This window comes from Oxyura jamaicensis, chromosome 6 (genome assembly GCF_011077185.1).
Source record: "Oxyura jamaicensis isolate SHBP4307 breed ruddy duck chromosome 6, BPBGC_Ojam_1.0, whole genome shotgun sequence".
In the NCBI taxonomy this organism is placed as follows: domain Eukaryota; kingdom Metazoa; phylum Chordata; class Aves; order Anseriformes; family Anatidae; genus Oxyura; species Oxyura jamaicensis.
In genome coordinates this window covers 7595459-7619165 of record NC_048898.1, presented here as the reverse complement: position 1 = coordinate 7619165, position 23707 = coordinate 7595459, and the positions used below count along the sequence as shown (strand labels likewise).

Sequence of the window (23707 nt, the reverse complement as noted above, 5' to 3'; positions counted from 1 at the left end):
GGCATCTCCTTTAGGACCAGCCCAGATGGAAAAAGAATAAAGAATAAATTATTTTTACCAGAATGTTTTTGGTAGCCTATGAAAAATGTCTGAGCAGTTGCTGTCCACTTCCCAGAAGGGCTAAAGCTTACATTTTCTGCTCCTCTGTAACGGAGTAACACTGAGATATACTCAGGCTTTCCCTTGGTGTTTGAGGATAGCATTTCTTTGTGGGGACAAGCAGCCTAACATGTAGGAGCAAGAAACATAGATAATAGTTTGTGTGTGTTAAAATTAGTTGAATGCAGTAACTCCTTTGATAGAACCCTTTACATGCAAGTTTGAACCACGAGACAGATACAGTCCATGCTTCGTAGCAGAACAGAGTAGCAGCATCGCTCACCGAGTGGTACAGTGCTAAATAACATCATTTCCTCAAACCAGTGCCCTAATTATGCAGATAGGGTCTGCTCAGGCATAGCTGCACAGCACTGAGCAGGTGTGACAAGCTGGGTTAACTAAGTCAAATGAAATAACAGATCAGCAGATACTTGTGAGGTTGACTTAACTGCTTGAATTCTATAATGGCTTCAGACTTAATGCCACTCTCCGAGCTACATGCAAGCTATGGTGCCTTCCCTGCCATTTCCCTTAACTACCAGAAACTAGCCAACATGACCAAAGAATACAGTTCTCATTGTTAATACAGCACAGACATCTCTTTGGAATATTGGTCACAGACTGAGCCTTACATTATTTTTCTTGGGCTCATTAGCAAAATCATGTCCTGGAATAAAATGAAAATTTTAAAAAAAATAAATTCAAAGTAGGTGCAACTGAAATCAGAGAGTGAAGAAGAAGAGAGCAGGAGAGTAAAAGGAGATAAAGAAAACAGATAAAAACATTTCTGAACAGAAATTTCTGCTTCTTTTTCTTGTTAGCATCAAGCACGCACAACATGCTGGAGGAGTATCACTGACAGTACATCGAGTGGGGATACCTGAAGGAGGGCAAGGCTGTATTGAAAAACATATAAAAATAAAAATAGGGCAGTCTGGTTTTGACAACAAAAGAATTGAACTATTTGCATGACTGCAACATGGATATATTCCTCTTACTTTCTCTGGTGACAATTCAGACTGTCTAGAAGAACAGTTTAGAAGAGCTAACATTCAAAGATTTTTTTTTTCCTTCTGAAGAGATTCCTGTTACTGAAAAGCTTTTTTTTTTTTTTTTTTTAATCATAAAGATCTTTAATAGAATGTACTGTTAATTAGTTTTCTCACACACCAGTGAAAGAAAGAAAGGGTGGAGAAAGAGCATTTACTAAAAGCAAGCTGTAGAGAAATTACAGAATTACAGACTCACAGAATGGTTGGGGTTGGCAGGGATCTCTTGCCCAACCCCTGCCCAAGCAGGGCCAGCCCAAGCAGGCTGCCCAGCACCGCATCCAGGAGATTTTGAAGATCTCCAAGGAGGAGACTCCGCAACCTCTCTGGGCAGCCCATGCTATCGCTCCGTCACCCACCCCATACAGCAGTGCTTCCTGATGTTTAGGTGGAACCTCTTCCAATTTGTGCCTGCTGCCTCTGGTCCTGGCACGGGGCACCACTGAAAAGAGCCTGGCTCTGTCCTCTTTGCACCCTCCCTTCAGGTGTTCATCGGCATTGATGAGATCCCCCTGAGCCTCCTCTTCTCCAGGCTGAGCTGTCCCAGCTCTCTCAGCCTCTTCTCACAGGAGAGGGGCTCCAGTCCCTTGATCAACCTGGTGGCCTTACAGCAGACTCTCCTCAGTATGTCCATGTCTCTCTTGTACTGGGGGGCTCAGAACTCTTTCCAGTATTTACCAATATTTACAAGCTCAACAGAGAGTAAGGACTAAGAAAATACAGGGAATGGTTTTATGTCTTGTCCTTCAAAGTGATCTCAGATTCAGGACAAGAAGAAATGCTGAAGTGATGTAAGAGCACTTTCACTATTGGTACTCAATGTTTAATGTGGTGTTCTGTGGGGAGCTAGAAGATCTCAGCCTCTCTTGCTCCCAGCCTGGCATTCTTCACACAAAAAATGAGGAAGGAAAAAGAGTCACGGACAATAAAATGAATCCACTCTGAAAAGAGAACTAAAGCATTTCATGACAGTGTACAGTACTTGCATCAGCTTGGTGCATTCACTTCAAAGACATGTACAGTAAAGACAGATACTTTATGTGAAAGCTGACCAGTAGGGAAGAACTAAAAGGCCAAATTAATGATAAATATAACTCAAGAGCACGGTTGTTGGGGCATGCATGCAGAGGTATCATAAAGACTACATTGTGCAGCCTCAAAATGTTCCAAGCAACCAGAAAAAGGGGACTGATAAGATTTATCAGGAAGAAAAGAAAACCAAGAACGTGCCAAAGTGCTGTGTGAAGGCAGTTAGCCAGAGAACATCAGAAATGTGCCAAAATCAAAAGCTGTGGGGATGACACCAGGAGCCAAACAGCGTCACTCTTTAAAGAAGCTGGGTATTTTTAATGTGATAGCACAAAAACAAATGACATCTCCTATGTGTTGAGCATGGCAGAGATATTTCATTTTAACCCTAGTTCTACCAGTAGCACTGAAGACATCTGCTTCTGGAAGTATTTTAGCCTAATGTTTAAGAATGGGTCTTCAGGGACATCCCTTGATCCTCAGGGACGTGTTCAGAAGCCAAACAATATAAAGGCAGAGAAAGTAAACAAGGAAGCAGAAAGTTACCTCTTTTGATTTGATTTCTACAAGGACTTAAGAATCCCCAGCCACACTACCAGTTCTATCTACAAAACTAATGAAAGCACTGCATGAGCATGGGCACCCTTTAACAGCCTTTCCCTCTCTCCTTCCCTACTTGTCTAAATATTAGATTAAAACAACAAAAAAAAAAATTGAAAGATGTTCTAGACTTGACACCAAATGTTTCATGTGTCAGGAAAACAATGGTTAGGGATTTGGAGTTCTGCCCAGTATTAATAATGCAGTGAAGTACTGTGGCAGCATGAACTGCTAAAGGAATCACAGCTGCTGATCTTTACTGCTTGTTTAGATAAAAATTAGGTCTTAGTAAGTTCTTGATGTCAACTGGAGGCTTCAGGACAGCTACTGAAATATGGATTTCACATGCCATATTAGTTTTGTGAGCATATGTTAAATAAACCTGTCCCTCCCCTCTCCCCCCTCTCCAGTCTGTTCATCTATCCTTTATATGCTGAAACTTCTTCTGTCTTGGCATTTTCTCCCTAGAGCTTCTGTTCCAGAAAGCTGAAACCACAACATGGAACAACAGTAATTAGAGCAGATGCCAAACTATTGTGGCAACAAAACTAGCACCCTGTGTATCAGAAATATTTCTGCTTTAGCATCTATTGAATTTTATGAGTGTGGGGTTTTTCCTTGCTTAGTCTTCCAATATTTTTATCCAGGGACAGGGCTCCTCAGAGCTGACTCAGCTTTTCCAATTCTCAAACAAATCACAGAAAGCTCGGACACTAGATCCAGAAAAACAAAGCATAAAGCCCAGGTGTGTACAGGATTTGTTTTTGCTGTTTGTTCCCCTTCACGAAGCACTGCTCAGCCGAACTTCTAACAAAAGCATCCTCCAGCTCTCCATTTCCCCATGCACAGCACCACGTGAAGAGCATCAGCATTTCTGTAGAGGCCACAAAGCATTTCTGTAGAGGCCACAAACCGTTCTTGCATCTTAATTTCTGCTATCCATAAGAGTCAAGCACATCATCCTGCTAAACGAGGGAAATTAAACAACATGGGGCTACTATCTCACTAAGTTCCTAACAAATAATGCTGTGAAGCATTTGCCAGGGTCAATTCCCATAGGGCAGTTTCCCACCTGCGCTCTGGACTACTGCAGTGGTCCAGTTCTCACCTTAAGAGAGGAGGAATTCCTCCCATGCTTCTTAAATACACTCAAGTCTGAACCTGGGGACAGGCAGAACAGAAAAGAAGTGTTGAAGAAAAGCGGCTGAAATTTAGGGAACAGCAAGGAGGGTAAGATAGTCTCATTTCTATCCTTCCACTTCTGTAGCAATTATGAAAGGAACATCCCAAATAAAATCAAGTACAGCTAAGCCTTCACTTCAGGAATAAGTGCCAGCTTTGTGTCGTCACCAGATGGGACCAGCAATTCTCTGTTGACTCAACCCTGAGTCATTTTTCACTGGGTTTCAACTGACGTTGACTTTACATCATACTCATCTGAACAAGCAACCCCTGCCCTTTCAACTAATCCTTATAGCTATGGAGAAGGAAAATCACAGGAAGGAAGAGAGAGTGGAAATACTATGGTTAAAACCTGTCTGGTAATAGAGTAATATTAAGATTCTGATGGGGTATCTAGGCCACTTCCTTACTTTACGAAGGAGCTCAATGATGTCTTTTAAGAGCAATAAATAAACGGGCTACTTGAAAGCATTCTCAAGACTGTACTGCTTTTCTTCTGCTAAGCCTGCTAATTATGGCATTTATCCAATTATTAAGAATTTAAAGTCCTCACAACCAGCTTTGAATCAGTTCCCTGAACTGCACAGGTTCCTCAGCACTGCATTGCAATCAGACCAGCCTCACGTAACAGTGAGTGCACTCACAGAGGGCAGGGGTTCTGTGTCTGACCTTAAATTCCTTCCCCGATGATATGCCTTCAGAAATGACCAAGCCTTGGTCCCAGTTTTCTGCTAAAAGAAGACTGACCTGGTCATTTCAATTTTTACAAGGACTATTGCTGGTAGGACGTAAAAGTGCAAGAACATACCGCTAGCTAGGTTCCCTGCTACCAGACCGCGTGGTTTATCTCTAGGTTTTCATTTTATGAGTATCTGAAGCAATAAAGTCAGCAGTAGCATATCTAAAGAAGTTGTACAAAGTAAACTAGTTTATCTGTGCTAATCCCTCATGAGGAAAACTGCCCCATACCATCATATTAAATATTTAAAACCACCTCTCCATGATAAATTTGCATCAGGTTTGATACATTACATGTCATTAGTTAGAGTCTGTCAGCAAAACACAACAAACTGGTTTGCATTTTCTCATCTGTTCTTCGCCTTCTTGTTTATTTATTCTTACACATACAACGATGTCTACAAATCTGAACCCTCTGTCAACCAGGCTTGTATCTACAGGATACATGCAATGCTAACTTCAGAGTGAATTTTTAATCATTCCTTTCTAAGGCTGAGAGCAGAATGGATCAAACATTGAATATGTTATAATTTTTTGAATTCTTTTTATAGTTTGTTTTGACATTAAAGGGAACAAATAAGATATTTCTCAGTCCTTAGTTTTTCATTTTCAGAAATATGAAATTCTCCTTGAGACGAGTTGTTTCAATACTGTTTCTCAATATATATATATAAAAAATATATAAAATCATTATTTCAGCTATTCTTTAAAACGATGTATGGGCTACCACGTTGATTTCAAAAATGGGGGGAAAAGACAATCCAGTTTCTTCTGATTTAGTTGATATCCTTCCTTCAGAACACATGGAGATGACCAGAAAATACATTATAGATTCCTAGCCTTTTCTTGAAACTTTTAAATTTCAAGTATGAGAAAATAGTCACCCTACTTTTCATCTGGTCATGGACAATAACGAAGAACAAGCAAATACCCTCTGGCAATTTTTTTCTTTCTGGACTATGGCAATGCACGTAAGTAAGACAACATCAGCAACATATTTCCAAAACTTGCTGCTTTGGGGTAAGATTTAGATTAGAAAAAATAAGCATCTCCTTACAAATAGAACAACTCTGAAAGCACACATATACATGCTCTCTGAAAGCACACACATACCAGTTAGGAATGTTTAAATAGGATATTACCTTGCTCATTTATTTTCTGTTTTAATGTTAAGTGATGTGGATAAAAACGCAGGCCACAGTATAACTTAAAATATGTACCTTCTGAGGTAAAGCAAAAAACGTCTCAATGATTTTTATGATAAGGTTATTTCAAATTACTTCCCCACAGGTTAATCAAGATGCACTGTTTATATGAATCTAATTTTTGTTTTCATTGTGTTTAAATTATTGGGCATTAAGTTCCTCATTAAATACATTGTATTGAGTTTGAGGGGAGAAGAGGCTATATTTTCCGGGGGGGAGGGGAGGGGGGGGGGTTATTATTTCTTTTAAAAATGCGTAAGAAAAATGTAGATTTTTTTTAGCCTCCTAGGATTTCTGATCAATTATTTCATGTGTTGTTTTTTTCCTCCCTTACAAATACACAGAAATGCAGAATAATAAACCTACAGGGAGCAATTGATTGAACTGACCAGCCACTGATGGTAAAAATGAGTCTAACAACAGGAAATCACTGATTTTGAAAATGAAGTATTATGAAGTTAGTAATTATCATTTCAAGCAAAGGAAACAACAGTTTCATAGTGCCTTAGAACACAGAAATTAATGATTGACATAATATTAATAAAGTTATAAAAACATTGCCATTCTTACTAAATGCCAGTGTAAAAATTCTGCCTTTGCATCAGTCTGGAAATACTTTAGTGAAAGTTGAATACATCGAGAAATGAGAAATCAAGGATTTCCTTTTGATCTTGAAAGAGGGAACCGTGAGTCTGCATATGGAAGGAAACGCAGAGGTAAGGTGGAAAAGACAAGGGAACATTTTGGAGTTAAATGTCTAAAATGGAATGTGTTTCCCATACACTTTTTAAAGACTTAGCAGAAAAGTGAGTGATGGTTACGCACCTAAGTATGACTTAAGTGATACTTCAGAATTGTGTTCCTCTGTGCAATACAAGTTCAGAAAACATGAAGAAAATACAAGTCCAGAAATATGAAGACACTGCCTCAGCATTGGAGCTAGGAAAGGCAAATAAACAGTGCAACAAGATGAATAGCGCTGTCCATGCAAATTCAGCTATTCACATTCTTTGATGTTAGAACTTACTTTGCCAGCACCCCGTGATGGAAAGCAACTATTAAAAGTGGAATTTCACGAGGGGAACTGAAGCCCAGAGATGTCAGGATTAGGAGAAATCTACAAAGTTGCTGGTATTTGGCTGCTCTGGGCTCTAACATAAAAATGCCCCCCTGGTTCTCCTGCTCTATGCCCAATACAGCAACCAGCACCAACACCACAGCTCAAGGAATCATTAGGGGATAACAGCTATGAAACAGAGGAACTATAAACTTCCAGCTATAAAGAAAGCAGTGGATTGGCATGCTCTTCGTAATCCCTACCAGCAGCCACACATCTTGTCAGTGCCCAGTGTCTAGAGGGGAAACTGATGACCCCACGTGAGGACCAAATTCATTCAAATGCCTGTCATTCGGTGGTGCTTTTGGAGGGTAACACGTTTCTTGGTGGAGTGTCTCCCATCACTTGGGAGAGTTACAGGAGTCAAAATAAACACTACAGAAATTCCTAAGACTGGAACTGAAGGAAAACATTGAATCATATTTTTAGAATTATTTGGGAGTAAAGATCCTTATCTTCTAATCAAGAATTTCCACAGCATTTGGCAGTAAACAAGTCTGTAACATGAAGAAGCCAGACCACAGTGGGATGCTGAGTCATGTATTCCACACACAAGCTTTTTCCAGTTGAGTTGGCTTCTAAACAAAGCATCTGGGAGAAAATTTTTGTTTCAAAGACTGTGAAAAAAAAAGAAAGCAGTGATTTTTTTTTTTTTTTATTGCCAGTGTGTGAAGGAAACAGATGCCAAGCTCCTCTTCTGTTCTGATAAAGTACTACTATTCTGTGGTATGAAATGATACATATCACCCCAGCCTTGAATTTTGAGGGATTTGATGACAGTATTGATAAGCATTGATAAGATTCATGTTTTCCCACATGTGGTTGACATGTTAACTCGAAAAACACCCTCCCTCCAGTATCCATTATTATCCAAAGAAATAAGTAGACAACACTGCAAAATAGTCATGATTTTAGCTATGCCAAAAGGAGCCTAAAATGCAAGCCATGTCACCTAGGGATATGTCTGGTAAAACATTTCAATACTTTGCTGAAACTGTTCCTATGGGCAGGACATCTGTAGAGCTGCCACTGAACTTAAAGCCATCATCATCCTGGAAAAGACAATGTGGGGAATTGCACAGATGGAAATCTACCTGTGCTCATCTGGACCTATTCTGCCTGCAGATTCATGCCATCTTTGAAACAAGAAGCTGTCTCTCCCCTCAAATCATGCAGCTACATTCATGGCCCTCCTGGCACTGTAAGGGAAGAAAAAGAAAATTCATGGATGGAAACCCAGGACAAAATAGATAACCAAGAATGTAATCAGGATGTTGGAGGAGGTAATTTTATGACTGTTCTGCTTATCTATCTGAATCCATTAAAAATAACAATAAAATAACAAAGAGGTCTTGAAGCAAAAGTAATGGTATTGTCTAAAATTTCTCTATAATGAAGAGGCAGAGGATGCAAGAAAATGTAAGATTTCTGCTACCCTAGTCATTTAAGATCAGTGTTAGCAGGGTCAGCATGGCATGGCAAAATGAACCAATTAAATTAAACATTACTCATCTGTACTTCTTTCAGTTATAAACATTGAAAGTTTCATAAAGTTTGCACATTCAGTCATACACATATATAGTAAAAGGTCCTAGAGATCCTGGTCTACTGGCCACATCCTACCAAGAACAATTATTTTGCATTATCTTTCTTAGCTTCTTTGCAAAACTGAGTATCTTTACGGATAGGAAACCGAAAGCCTGATATTCTGAGTCTGTAATGAATCTTGTAAGTTGTAAGGATTTCTATGGAATCAGGATTGATTTTTGTTGTAGTTGATGATTCAAAACAACAACAACAAAATTAACAAGCAGATTGTCAGATACAATTGCTTCATGAAAACCAGCCGCATTTAGGATATCTTCTGTGTGGGTTAACTCCTTGACCTCTCCAAGAAGCAGAAGGAAAAGGAGTGGCCTTGGTGTTACTGACAACTTCAAGCCATCAGCTTGCACTCGTACACATTCCTTCATCAGCTCCACGAGAACGGTTTCTTTATTCTGTGTGAGTTGAAAGACTTGGGAGGATGGCTGGAATCTATTTTTAACAGATGTTTGTCAATGATTGCCATGACAATCTGGGGACTTTGTACAGCAGAAGTTCACATTCTGACTGGTACAAGGGATTCTGTGTCTCTCTCATTTAAAGGAAAGTTTAACAGGATGTGGTTCTAGAAGATACCATGTGTAGGTCACTTAATGAAAGCTTTACCAAGCCTTCCTTTGGCTGAAGTTGAGCCATGCCTAAACTTACATGCTTCAAACAGAAGACATCCTTGTAAGGGAGTACATTTAAGTTGGTCAGTGAACCTCTCCTGAAATGCCTGGCTCAAAAAGACACTCACTACTCAGCTCCCATAAAACTGAAAATGTAGCAATAAATATGCATTCTCCTCCCTGATCACAAATAACCTCTCAATGGAAAGGCAGCCAAAAGACTCATCTCACTTCAGGAAGGTCATCTAGCCTAACAATTGGCACAGGGCAGGTGGAGTATCTTGGTGTCTCGGGCTTCTCAGGAGTCCAGAGGAGATCAGATCCTCTTTGTATTTTTGGTTAGCACCTAGAAAAACACATCCCACTCTTCTGAGAGCTCCACCTGAGGACAGAAAGCAATTGGTATGTTCTGTAAGCTATTAGACGCTGGCACTGCACTCTACTCTTAGTTCTCAGGGTGCTACATTCACTGAGCAGTTTATTGAGAAACACCAGGGCAAAGAACTTAACAAACTTCAAAAAAGCCTATAAAAGCAATATACAAAGTACTCTTGGGTATCAAGAAAGAGACAAGAGAGACAGAAAACAGTGAGAAGTACAGACAAGAAAGGCCCTGCCAGAATTATAACATTTCAGTGGAAAATTATAAAAATAAAATAAAAAAGAAAACCCACTTGAATAATACAAATAATATCTATGTTTTTACTTAAGTGATAAACTACCAGAAATGAAGCAAACTTTTCCGGTAAACCTTCTTCAGCTGTAGAGTACTCATAAGGTCCAGCATTTACAAAGGAGGTATTTTGAAACATCAGATTACTCCAGAAACTTTAGCCTTATCTAAATTAGTTCTGCCCACACTCTCAGCCAGTAAATTTCCCCAAGAGTTTGCATATTGATTTTTCCCATCTTTTATTTATTTCAGGTTCCTCAGGGGTGAAGAGAAAAAGTCTATTAAGCAGCTAACAGGAAGTTTGGGTTCTGAAGGTTGTTTTTTTTTTTTTTGCTGTTAAATGTCTCTCTGGCTGGATCACTTTACAAATGTAAATTAAAAGGTTTAAAATGTAGTGACCTGGTGTAGAATTCTAATTTGTCTCAGACAACACTTTTTCTCATTCAGAACACAATATATTGTCTTGCTATTCTGACACCCTGCTGATCTGGATCAAGACTCATTAGCCCTGAGCTCTCCTCTGGTATGTAGAAAAAGGATTTTCTAAAGGATTTTTATGCTATTTTTCTATTCCATCCATTTTGCTTCTCCTTTTCTGAAACAAATGGTGCAATATAACATACACTTATCAGTCCCATGGACCTCAGCAGGTAAGGATGAAAGCAACAGTCAACTCGAGAGATTTACAGACAGGTAATTGAATAGTCTGTGAATAATTCATTTCCCCACAGTTGTCCCTTCTGTTTAAAACATCCTTTGGGTAGATTTATACTCCTGTGGCACTCACTGGCCAGGGCAGCCACTTAATGCCACTACAAAACAGTACTGCTGCTCAACAGTTCTCAGATGATAACAAATGGTTTAACCCTGAGCATTTGATCTCCCACAAAGGTGCAACTCTTCCAAGAGATCAACAGGGTTGTATAATGAAATGAGTACCTAGACAGTACTCAGCTGGTCATTTATTAACTGATTTATAGCACTTCATGATTAGGTTTAATTAGTATTTATCTCTGATGAAGCTCTTGCTGTACAAAAGCTTTCATTACAAAAAGAGCTACAGAATTTGTTCTTTGGTGGAGACCCAGCTCACCTGAACCTGCTTTGGAGAGGCTGGCAGACCCAAATATGCCTAAAAGGGGAAGGTAGGCAATTCTTAGCCAGCAGCTGATGTGTGCTGGGCAAACCTCTGCTTAGAAGCAAGATCGATGTAAAGAGAGCTCATAGCTTTATTAACAGGACTAATCCCTCTGGTTCCCAAGTCAATGCAAAAAAAACCCTAGCTTAGCCATCTACACCATGCTGTTGTGGTCCTATTTCTGAGTACAAGAATTTAAGCAGAAGTTTCTAATCCCAGCATGGGTCCATGTCCATTGCTGAGACAAAGCATCTTTAGCAGAGATGTATATGCAAAAACAAACAAACAAACAAGCAATTTCAGCAGTTCTTAAAACAAATGAATAATTAAATAGATGCCAATGCTTACCTGGGCTCCTTTCTGAGAAAGAAAAACTGCTGGAGGTATTGTTTGAAAAACCTCTGTCTCACCCTGAATCTCACACACTGGCTGGCCTACGGTACACGTGCAGTTTCTTCCTAACCTGCTCAACACTAATGGTTTATCCAAAATAAGGCAAACACTGTGAGGTTTCCCTCACACCACAAGTGGTACACAGAGATGGGATATATTCAGACAAATATACAGGTATAGAGACCTGTATTCAATTTAACCCACTGTTCTGTTAAGGTAGTAAGACAAATTGTATGGTTTTGTTTTCTCCTACTCAATAAACATTTTAAACAGCAGTGCATTTTTATGTCTTTGCAAATGGCTGCTACAGCGTTAACTGTGCTTGTTCTCAGGGAGGCATATGAGAAATTCTTCCAGTTCCCTTCTTTCACCTTGTGCGCAAAAATTGTGAGAAACTGGAATGACTTTATAACCTATAGGTGTCTTGCCAGAAGCATGGGAAGTTTCCTGAAAGTGACTTTATGTTTTATCTCTGATTGCCAGTCTCTGGCTAACAAGCTCTGCTCCAGCTTTAATTCATTGCCCTGATAAGGCTCATTGGTTGTCACACAGCTCTGAAGTGCTGCTTCATGGTGTTTTTTCTGGGCAGAGATTTAATTTTAGACAGGATAGGATCAAGGGTCAAGAAACATAGGTCAAAGCATGTAAAACAGTGAATAACAAAGTAAGAGCAGTCACATTTCACACCTGCACTGAATAGCACTATCAGCTACAACAGAAAAATAGTCCTGCAAGACCTGACTGAGCTGAGCTCCCTGTTGCATTAGGCAATTGTATCATACATGCCTTTTAGGCTGACTGAACTATGTAGCAGCAAGCTTACTGTTTTGGGTTTTGTTCCCACAGCTCCAGCAGGAAAGCTATTCCAGCATCCTTCAGCACTGAGGGTTGAGACTTCACTGTGCTTTGAGGCAACAGCTCTTACTTCAAATTAGAGCAGGCTACAAACGTACACCCAGCCTCCTGAGATGCAGCAGCAGACGTGCTGTAACCCAGACACATCTGAGCTCGTATGCCAACTTCAGAGTTTGCAGGACTGTGTTACTGATGTAATTCCCTGGGCAACCCTGCCTTCACACTGCTGAATTGTCCCAGGTTCACTTCTGCCCTGGATGTGTCTCCACCTCATCAGCTCTCCTGGCTTCATTGCTGGCTTCAGTGACAAATTCTCCCTCATGGAAAACTGGCAACGTTTTAATCCGGGGCCATGACTAACATCTGCAGCCCCCTCCTCTTTTTCACTGACAAGCTTCTGGCTGCTGTTTTGCCACAGTGGTACCGAAATCAACATGATGAAGTAATTACCACTTTATCCTGACTTGCTCTGATACAGCCTAATTTCCTGGTCAGGTTCTTCTGCATTACCACAACTCTTAAATCCTGATTTCTATTTCAGTGATTTCATAACCCTTTCAAACACACAGCCCTTTGCCTTGAAGGCTTTTTCCGTTCCTAAAATAAATTCCAGATGGCTTTTATACCTGTAACTTGAGGACACTGCTAGTATTTAAATCCTTAAGAGTAGTTGATATTTTTCCAAAGCCATTTTGAATTTGAGAGCCTTAATACAAGGGGTTCCTCCCTATGTCTTTCAATCATTTCTCTGTTCCCCAACAGTGATACCCCACAGCCCCAACTACTTAACTCTGTAATAACAGAGATATCCCAGAGAGTCCTTGCATGTCCTTCTTAAACCTAATATTTTGTTGTTCTTACCCCACAGCTAAGGGAGGCACTTGGCAGTGTCTGGCACACCACCATGACACAGACAGGTGTTTCTACAACATCCAATTCTCCATTTGGCTTCTTGAAAGTTTCTCCACCATTTCCATGCTGCCGTCGCAGCTCATCTCCCCTCCCTGCCATCCTGGTATCTCCCCAGTCCTCTCTAACCCCAGCCAGCTTTCCCCCTCCCACAGAGGCTATCCCTGACTCTCCCAATGATTCAAAAATTCAGCAGTGCTCTGTCACTATTTCAAATGTCCCTTCTCTCTAATACTGTAGACTTATTTAATTAGGATAACTTAGGTTTATTTGTTCATAAATGCATTTGTAGCAGTAACAGTTAAACCGCATTTTGTGTTATTCCTGTGACTCACCTTGAACGCTTCACAGCCACTGCTATGGCTTATGTTAATTGTGCCTGCACTATATCACACTTGCACACTCCTTAAAGTGGTAAAAATGTTTAAGAAGACTGGGTTTTCTTTTTGGCTTCCCTTGTAGCTTCGGTGTAGCTTCGGTAGTTTGCCTTGTAGCAGACAGTGTAACAGAGGTAGATAGCCTGATAATTGGCAGTTCAAATCACAATCAAATCAAATGTGCACAAAAATTACGACTATTTTCTATGAAGTGGGTGTCTCTTTCATTTTAGGAGAGTTATAAAAACACGGGGCCAAAAACGACGTCGCTAGGAGCAAAAACTGCTAAGGAAATTCCATATTTGTCAAAACTCTGGTGAGATTTTTATGTTCACATGAAAAATGAAGAAAGAAAAGCTGAATGGTAAATATTTGTCCTGAAGAGTTTGCAGAGTCAACAGCTGAAAAAGTTTGTCTGTGCCTACTTCAAATATATTTAGGTAGAACCAGTGAACACAAAAAAAAAGTCACAAACTTTACCTTTCGCTGATTTTGAGATTTCTGGGTGCATACATATATTGTACTGGCAGTTCCATCCTCTGAAGGCAGAACTAACAAGAAAAATAGAAAAAAAGTAGGTTTCTCAAATCAGAGAAAACGTGTTTCTTTATAAATTCTCCCACTTTTCCAGTTCTGTTTCCTTTTTAGCATATACAGGTGGGTAACCTGCTGACCCCCCCTTTTTTCATGTGACTGGAAATTGCTCGCTGATATAATCACAGAGCAGAGAGGACAGATTAAGGATTCCTTTTGCATGACTGCACAGCATTTTAACCTACCAAACCAAAGTCAACCAATATTTTCTCACAATTGCAGATTTTGTTGCTAATTGAAGTTATTTTCAGAAATATACAGATCAGTGGAAGAGCAAGCAACAGCCTTTTGGAACAATGGCTCCAAGCGAATGTTCCAAAAGAGACAGATCTGTTATTTTGTTAATATCTAGGCTTGATTTAAAAAATTTTGTCTGTTATTTTTCAAAGAGGAAGTGTGAGCACACAGAAAGGCAGTAAAGGCAACGGTTTTATTATTCAGCAAAAATATAGGAGGGTTTCCTGTTTTATTTGAGTAAATAATCCTGTATTCAGGGATTAAAAATCCAGTCTAACAAATGGAAAAAATCTATGAAAGGTTAGAGATATTTCATCTTCATTTTCTACAACTCCAAGCAAGCTGACCAAAAGCCATTATGCTAGATTCACTTCCATAGTAGAAAATCTGTTGTAGTCCTAGGATGATATCCCTAATGACATTTTAATAATAAAAAGGAATACATTTGGTGTGTAAACTGAATATTTTGGAAAAGATGATGCAAGTATTACCAAGAGTTTATAGCCTACGCAAAAAAATAAAAAAAGCAGCAAAGCATTTGTGATCATTAGTATTCATAGCATATAACATCACTTTACCATATCAGCATTTTCCAGAATTTGAAACAAGTATACAGGTAATTATCTTTTTGCCCTTGTGCCAGAAATAGCCAGGACTTCCCTCATCCTTTCTACCTCTTATTTTAATGCATAATGCAGCTTCTCAACCAAGAGACTCGTAGTTCAGCTCTGACAGAAAGCACAAGTTCATGCTGAAGGAAGGCTTCTGTTCATGGCAAAACTTAGAAATGCCTGCCAAAGAAGGATTCCCTACCACAATGTAAATTAATTCTAGAGAATTAATTTGTTCTGTATAGGAAGCAGTTTGTGTCTTACACTTCCTAGGGAATTTTACCTATGAAACAGGAACGTTTGATTTACACCACCAAACATCCTACAGGCAATAACAAAAAGAGGGAAGCAGCTTTCATTTGGCACAACGTTAGGACAGTACAGCAGCCGGCCGCAGCCTGTTTTCTGCCATCAAGAGAAGTGATCAGGGAGCAGATGTGAGTGAGCTCGGAATCTCCAAGGGGAAGACAACTCCACTCAGGACCTGCGGGCTATCTATTTACATGAGAGCGTGCATTTCATAAACCACCTTGTTGCTCTGTGGCCAATTACCCTGGGCTTTATGTTAGTGCAGAAGGAAAATATTTTAGAATTGGACTATACCCATTTTCTTCAGCAAACACTTTTATTTAGAAAGATATCCTATGCCCATCTACCAGGTTTAGCTATAAAAACAAAATATTTATTGTATATAGGTAATTAGGGAGGGATCAATAACACATATTTTTGTAGTCGTCGTGTTGAGGCAGTAGGGATTGCTGAATTTGTGCCTCTCCCCCTCTCTCTCTGCAAGCCTGCAAATATAATTTGAGAAAGACCAGCTTGCTGTAAACGGTAATGTTACAAGGTAGGGATTTAAGTGAACGTAAACAGCACACCAAACGTAAGCCCACATATAGAAAAGTATTGCTCTGAATGCTGGATTTGTTGAAGGAAGCACAGTACTCTGCTAGCTTCTTTCTTTTAAATGCTCTCTTCAGGTAAGGCACACCATTTTTCAAATTGCTTTGCACCTTGTTGTCCTCACCATTAGTAACTATTCAAAACCATGCCACAAAACAAAACAAATTCCCACTGTCCGAGCCAAACTTAATTTAAAGTATTCAGTTGTGTTATTCCAAACTCATTCTTCAGTTTAATGTCCCAGCCTTCAAATCAGAAGAAAAATGGGTACTGGTAGCAGGACTTTAAAAGAGCAGAAAAAACACTTATTTCCTCACTGAAGATGATATTGTAGTGCTGCCCCTCAACCAGAAGACAGAAGAAGTACATGGGAAACTGGAAAAATTCTGACTTTTTGACTGCCGTAGTTATGTTTTGTTACTACATACGCCTTCTGAGAGTTTTCTATTCTGAATTTCTCCTAAGAGCACAAAACTGATAAATACAAATAAAATCAATTGTGACAGAGGAGAGAAACATGCTCACTTGGACCTCTTTGCTTCCCACCACGAGGAACCCTGCATCCCTTCATCTCTGCTCCTTCTTCCCCCAGAAGGTACACCTGCACCCGTAGTCCCCATGGAAGTCAAGGGCAGGCACGGCAATGGCATTAGAAACCAGCACTTCACTGAAACTGGAAAAATAATTTAAGAAAATCACCTTCATAATGGAAGCTCTTAGATTACTTTATCTATAACTGTCACCACATATGCCAATAAAGCTTTATTCAAAGAGAAGAAAAGTGAACTGTTGGAAGGATTTGCACATTTCAGCAGTGATGAAGTAGATGTTGGAGCCAGGCCACTGTAAGGTTTAGCTGCATAGTAGCGGTAGGTGATATTTGTTGTCTGCAACAACAAATCCCAATGAAAAACCCCTGTAGCACCTCAATTTTCATGTAAATGACTGTGCTAATAAAGGATGCTGAGAGAAGAAAATAAGTGGAAATAGAACATACAAGGCTGAAACATTTTTAAATATTCACTAATATGACTGAAAAGTTTCCAGAGGATGCCAGCAGCTGTTGAAGCAGGGCAAGTCTATTGGCACATTCCTAATGCAGAGACAGTCGTGCTCACAGCAGATGTTTGTCCGTCACACCTTTCATGCCCCAAAACAGATGCATTGCCCAATTAAACAAAAATGCACTGAGGGCATCTCTTGGGCCACAGCAGCTGTGTCCTTACAAAGGTAGGAAAGTTCCCATGTTATGTAAACAGCATCAATTTCCCCTGAAACATTAAGATGGAAAACTTGTTTAATTACGGTTCAGTTTCTCCTCTCTTCCCCTGGAAAAGGAATGAATTCATTTATCAAACAAGAATTGGTTTTAATTTTTTTTTTCCTTTCTGATTTAGCTTAATACAAATTATAAGAGATTGGGTTTGTGAAGTGGAATGTCTACCTGTCTTCCTATAAAGGCAACAAAGGAAGAAAAAAAAAAAAGGATGAGGCTAAAACTGGGACAGTGAGGGCAAACAAATTAAAAATGGATTTGGACATTACATTTACTAAAAAGTACAGAATATAAGCTATTACTTAGCTGCTACTATTAAACCAAGAATGAGAAACAAGTGGTAGAGTTTAAATTGCGAGTCATATTCTACTTTGTTCAATCAGGGCCCTCCGACTGTTACGTGCAGCAAACCTTGATTTCTGCTGCGTGTCAGCACGGGGCCCAGCAGCAGGGAGCAGGGCAAGCCAAGATGCTTCAAGTGCCACGGACTTCGTTGTTTAATAAAGAATTAATTACAGATGTGCTGCAGCAGTCACAAGTTCTATTACAGAATATGAAGTCATGGCAGTACCGGCTGCCTAGATAATACAACCGCTTCACCTTTGACAGCAAAAGGAGGAGAAATAACTCAGAGCATCCTCCCTTCCTCCTCTCTGGTGTTTGTGTAAAAAATGCAGGTCTGAAGGAGGGGTAGGGGGTTTTATTTGCTCCATATTCCTTCTCCTATCAGAAGCAGCAGCCCTATCGAACTCACTTTCCCAGTTGGGAAAGGAATAGGATAGTCTCCTTCACTTAGTTACTCTGATTTCTGATGGCTCCCCTCTTCAGTACAACGTGGCTGATATACCTTCTGATATTCTGAAGATTCAGACTGAAGACAAGTGCAAGAAAATCAATTTCTCAAACTAGATGTCTGACAGCAGCCAAGGGGGTCAGAAGACTGGTCAGAGAGGGCTCAGGGAGCGCCTCGGGGACTGCTTTAATTGACAGATGTATTCGGTTATGAAAACACAGTTAGCTGATACCAGTGCACGGTTGTCTTTTTTCCACTAAATGGCTATTCAAATAGAAGTGGAAGGCATCAGATGAACTTGTTAGTATGTGTTAGATAAACACCAGTGGTCACTTCATTTACCATCTCTAAAATACTAGGAACTCAAAGGCAAAACATAAAACCAGTGGTCGGAGAAATCATCATTTCCGTAATATGGAAATCATAAAGTACAAAACCTGCAGCCTTTTCTGGCTCAAAAGCTGCTTCAGGTTGCAGCCAGAAATGAGTAACTGCAGTCTCCCCTTGCACAAGGAGGCGAGTCAGGGCTTTCACAAAGACTCCACTGAGTGCCTCCATTCTTCCTCACGCTTGCCTCTTTCATCCTACACTTGTCTACAAACCTCATCCCCTCAGTACAAAGAACAGAACAGAAACCTGAGGCTGTATTTTGCCTTTGGCTGGAATGAAAAACAATCTTTATAGCAGAACGCCCTAATTGTTAATCATTACCATTTGTAATAGTTATGGCCACATACTGATGTATCCCCAAGCATCTAAATGCAAGAGGAATGATTTGGGAAAGGCTGGAAGGCAGATGCCACCAGCCCAGCAGGTCAATGAAATCAGCTAGTAATTAAAGTTTCCTAAAGAACTCATTCCTTCTGATTTCTTTTCAGTAACTTGAGAAGACAACACAGAGGGGGTCCTTCCTTTAAATGCAATGATATTTGTCAAAACCATTTGTAAATATTAGTTCAGTTAAAACAACACATAAGATATAAAATGTAATTAAGTTCTGTATAGATTTCACTTTCACGGGAGACTAGGAACAGCAAGGCAGAAATGATGTTATTCTATCAGTTTCTAGAGCTCATTGGAACCACTAATGACTTCAAAAGCCCACGAGTCATCAGCCACACACAAAACAATAGCAATGGCAGTGACCCCAGCAAAAAAGAAAAATAAAAAAATAAAAAAAAGAAGAGACATAGGCAGCAAGCAATAAAGAGAGATGAAGCTGGAATACAGAGGTTACTGCTTCTCAGGATGCCAAAGAGAGCAATTCTTCAGCTGTTGTATTTCCGTGTCCCTCCTAATAGGCACACAGCAACGGCTGGCCAGAAATTGCAATTCCAATTCACTGCACATCTCCGAACCGAGGATCTGACTCTTTGCAAAAAGACATCTCTGCAGATGCTCACGGAGGCAGTGCAAGCACAGCACAGCAGCGTGGGTCCTGGCCAGCAGGCAAGCCGTGCGCTGCACACAGCTAGCCTCTGGCTTTGCACATCTCAGAATTATTCATTTATTTACTTAGTCACTTAATGCTTTTAGTAATATGGGGAAAGGACAGGCCAGTTTCAAGAAAACAGCTTCCACAAGAAAAAAAAAAAAAAAAAAAAAAGAAGCTTGTACAATTTTATTTACTGCACCCAGATGTGTTTCTACTTTTGAGTAGGTGAAGAGACAAAGCAATCTTTTCAATAATAATCTAGGAGAGGAAAAAAAAATAAGGCACTAATTTTTATTTTATTTTAAGTCAGCATCTGGCCATTATTCACAGCAAAACCTCCTTTCCCACTTTATCCCTCAAAATCTTTTCTGTGGACATCATTATCTTCATGAGATTTGTCCTCTCAACACTTGGTGGCTAATCACAGCACAGGCTTTGGCTCTACTATCTTTTTTCTTGGGTTGGACAGGAGATCTGCACTTACATCACTCTCCCTTCCTCCCCCAGTCTCATGTTTGCAGCTTCTTTTCCTCAGAGACCTGATAGCATCCCTGCTGTCCTCCCCAGTGGGATGTTTAACTAGCACGGTTATTTTCTCTTTTCCAGTTAAAATGATTGTTCTTTTCAATACATCACAGAAACAGACAGAGGATCCATACAAAGTGACTACATCCAATTTAGGATATTACTTATGGAAAAAAAACACAGCAACAACAAAAACAATCATCGAGCCAAATAGCTCCGCCCAAAAAAAAAAAAAAAAAAAAAAAAAAAAAGCTTGGAAAAACACCTTCTAAAAGTCACTGGCCCCTTGTATTTGCTGGTGCAATCATCTCTTCAGCAATCCCAATGAAACGAGCCGTGTTTACAAAACCCTACTGTCTAGGCAAACGTGATTTATCTGATCAAGCAAGTCAGCTGGCAGAACTGTCCCTCCCTTGGGATGCACCACTGGGCAGCCCACAGACCAAAGAGGAGCTGTGATCAAAAATCCCTCTCTCTGATCTTCTCCCATGTCCTTCAGCTGTGTGGCCAAAGCCCAGCTGAGCCCATCTCTGTACAGTGGTTTGCACGTGACCCAGGATGAGTTAAAATGTCCAATGTCTCTCCTTTTATTTTCTTGATGTGTTTTGGGAACATACTACAGGGTGCACTGACTTCTGCAGTAAGCGTAGCTAACAGGCATGATTAAAGAAGAAAATCTGAAATTCTGAAGTGTTTTTTTTTCTTTTTTTTTTTTTTTCCTTTTATATTAATTTTTATTTTTGTCTTTCTGTCTTGGTCTGCATAATCTTTATTGCTGAAAGAACCTGAGTTTGTTTTAAAAATTTCAGGTTGAAATAAATAAATCCAGTAGCCAAAGAAAGTATGGAGATCTGTTATGAAAAATCATGAGAGACAGGGATCATTTTCTGAGAACAGAACTAAACCATAAATCATGAATAACACAAAGGCTCCAAGGAAAGAAATTCTGGGGAAGAAACAGTGCATTTCTCCCCGTTGTGGTTTGGACTGTTGTTTGAATGTTGATCTTAAAACATCTCAGACACCTGTAACACTGCAGTGAAAGCTGCTCAGGAAATAAATGTGACTGCTAACTCATGAAAGATTTCTTCCCTGACATCTTTCTGATTAAACTAATAGCTATATAAATGCATATTTAAAAATGTGGTTCTTAACTGCCTTACTCTCTAACAGTTTCAAATCTCAAACCAGACCAGCAAAACTGAAAACTTTTACTGGTATTTAGAGACAAGAATTTTCATCCAGGCCAAAATTTCTGTAAACAGGAGGAAAAAAAAAAAAAAAAAAAACAAAAAAAAAAAAAAAAAGAAGAAGAAGAAAAAAAAAAAAGCTGATGAGTCAAACATGAGTTCTGCTATGGGTTTTGTTCTCCTAGTCTGTTTTATATGGTACACGGAAAGATATAGCAGCGACGGGTGGCAAAATTAAACCCTGAAACAGGCCGTCGCACAGCTCCCTGGTACCTCAAGGCACTTACAAAAAGCTGCTGCTAACGCCCACTTCCTTGAATTATTATTATTTTTTTTTTCTCCAGATGAGACCTGCAGTCTATCAGCAGGAGAAAAATCACATTTCATTTTCAAACCTATGTTGTATGCATTGGCTTGCAGCAAAAGAAAACGAACCATAAAAAAATCTTAGTTAGCTTTGTCTTTACAAACCCAGGCCCTTGTTTGGGAGACAAATTACAGTTCCTGACCAGACAGCTGCTGCTCTGGTGAGAGCTGGGAGTAAAGCAGATGGAAGGAAAAAGGGGGGTTAAACATGAAGAAGAGGGATATAATTACACCCATCATCTCCCAGATATTATGCCAACTAACATAAACTGATCCAGAATTTGGCACTCTGGTAGCCCTTAATGACACATCCTGGATATCCAGCACACAAAGACACAAAAAAGTTTCTTGAGATTGTGACAGCTATAATGGATGGGGGGCAAGAAAGCTTGTGGTATACACACAGAGCAGTAGGAATATGGCTTCTTTCCTGGGTTTTGATCTGCAAACAAACAACCCAAAACAAGCAGAAAGCCTCAGCTCTGCAGCTGGCCATTGTGCTCGTGTTTGGCCTGGCTGCAGCTGTATGGTATTATTTCCTCATCAGGAATGCCCGTAGTATAATTAGTTAATATTTATGCGCTTACCTGAAGGAAAAAATCTCCACAGTTATCTGTATAATGGAACAGGTTGTTTTCAGATCAAAATAGATGACCAAGAAGGCATATTTTGAGGGTATTTCAGCCTGTGAAGATATTTTAAAAATGGAAAATGGAATAAGATGGAAAAAGTCTCTTTTTCCCCTTATGCTTTTAACAAGGAATCAGCCTGCAGCTTTAAGACCTCACAATGGAGAGCATTGTGGAGCAACCTGAGAAGCAAATGGGGTAAAGGCTTTGTTCAAATTATACCACTAAGACGTCCCTATTTACTTGAGTTGGTTTCAGATCAGGATCAGAAGCCAGAAAGCCCTGTGCTGGGCAGGGAGCAGAGAAGCGCTGCCTCTGGTGGCACAGGGCGGGCTGAGGCCCCTGCAGGCCCCGGCGTCCCTATCAGCCCCTGCGGGCCGCAGAGGCCCTGTCAGCCCCTGCAGGCCACATCCCCTCACGCAGCCAGCGCCTGACGGCCACCCAAAGTCGCCCAGCAGCTCTCAGCAGCACTGCTGCCCCTGTTCCTAGCTTAACACCACAGCCCTCGCTGGGGTTACGGCAACTAAGCTGCACACCTAAATTTTTGCTGCCAATGCCTTCTCACTTCCCTGCCACCTCTCTGTGAGAGGCTGCCATGGTCTCTAGCATTGAAATGTGTGAGCATCGAACATGTCTTTACAAAAACAGCATTTAACATTCACCACAGCGTGCCCTGCTCTAGCACTTCCATGTGAACTGAACCTGCCACGCTGAGGTGTATACAGCCCACACAGGGTCACAGGGGAAAAAAATCTCCTTTCCACACACCGGCTAGGAAGCAGGTAAAGGTGAAGGCAGCAGGTAAAGGTGAAGGCAGCAAGCAGCCAGCACGGCACCGGCATATTAAACCTCACAGGAAACCACAGAGCCAGCTGCTCTGGCTGCAAAGGCACGGGTTTTGCCAGGGCAGACACGTGAAAGATGAATATTGGCTTTTCTATTTGACTGCAAAATAGCAAAAACATAACCCGAATGCAGGCCTGGCACAATGGAACAGCTACATGAATCTTTTTGGCCTGCCCAGTGTTTACATAAAATTTCTATTCTCACGGAATCACAAAATTGTAGGGGTTGGAAGGGACTTCAAAATGTCATCGGGTCCAACCCCCCTGCCAAAGCAGGTTCCTCAGAGCAGGCTCCCCAGGTAGGCGTCCAGACAGGCCTTGAATATCTCCAGAGAAGGAGACTCCACAACCTCCCTGGGCAGCCTGTTCCAGTGCTCCGTCACCCTCACCATGAAGAAGTTCTTTCTCATGTTGGTGCGGAGCTTCCTGTGCTCCATCTTATGGCCATTGCCCCTTGTCCTGTCCCCACAAACCACTGAAAAGAGGTTGGCCAAACCCCTCTGTCTCTCACACCTCAGGTATTTATACACATTGATGAGATCCCCCCTCACAGTCTTCTTTTCTCCAGGCTGAACAGACCCAGGTCTCTCAGCCTTTCTTCATAGGGAGAAGTCTTTCTTCACGCTGAGGAGCATTACCTACCAGCAAAGCAAAGTTTCCATGCCACTAGAGCTGCCAGGCCCCCTTTCCCTCACACTGGCTAGCATGACTGTGACCACCAGA

At 40.6% G+C, this 23707-nt stretch overlaps 1 long non-coding RNA gene across 1 annotated transcript in view; it reads right to left on the bottom strand.

Moving 5' to 3' along the window:
- Positions 1-23707, bottom strand: part of LOC118169456 — a 151656-nt gene that overhangs the window by 36761 nt on the left and 91188 nt on the right. The window contains exon 2 of the long non-coding RNA XR_004752115.1: positions 14061-14131. This is a non-coding gene — a long non-coding RNA (uncharacterized LOC118169456). The remainder of the gene's footprint in view (positions 1-14060; positions 14132-23707) is intronic.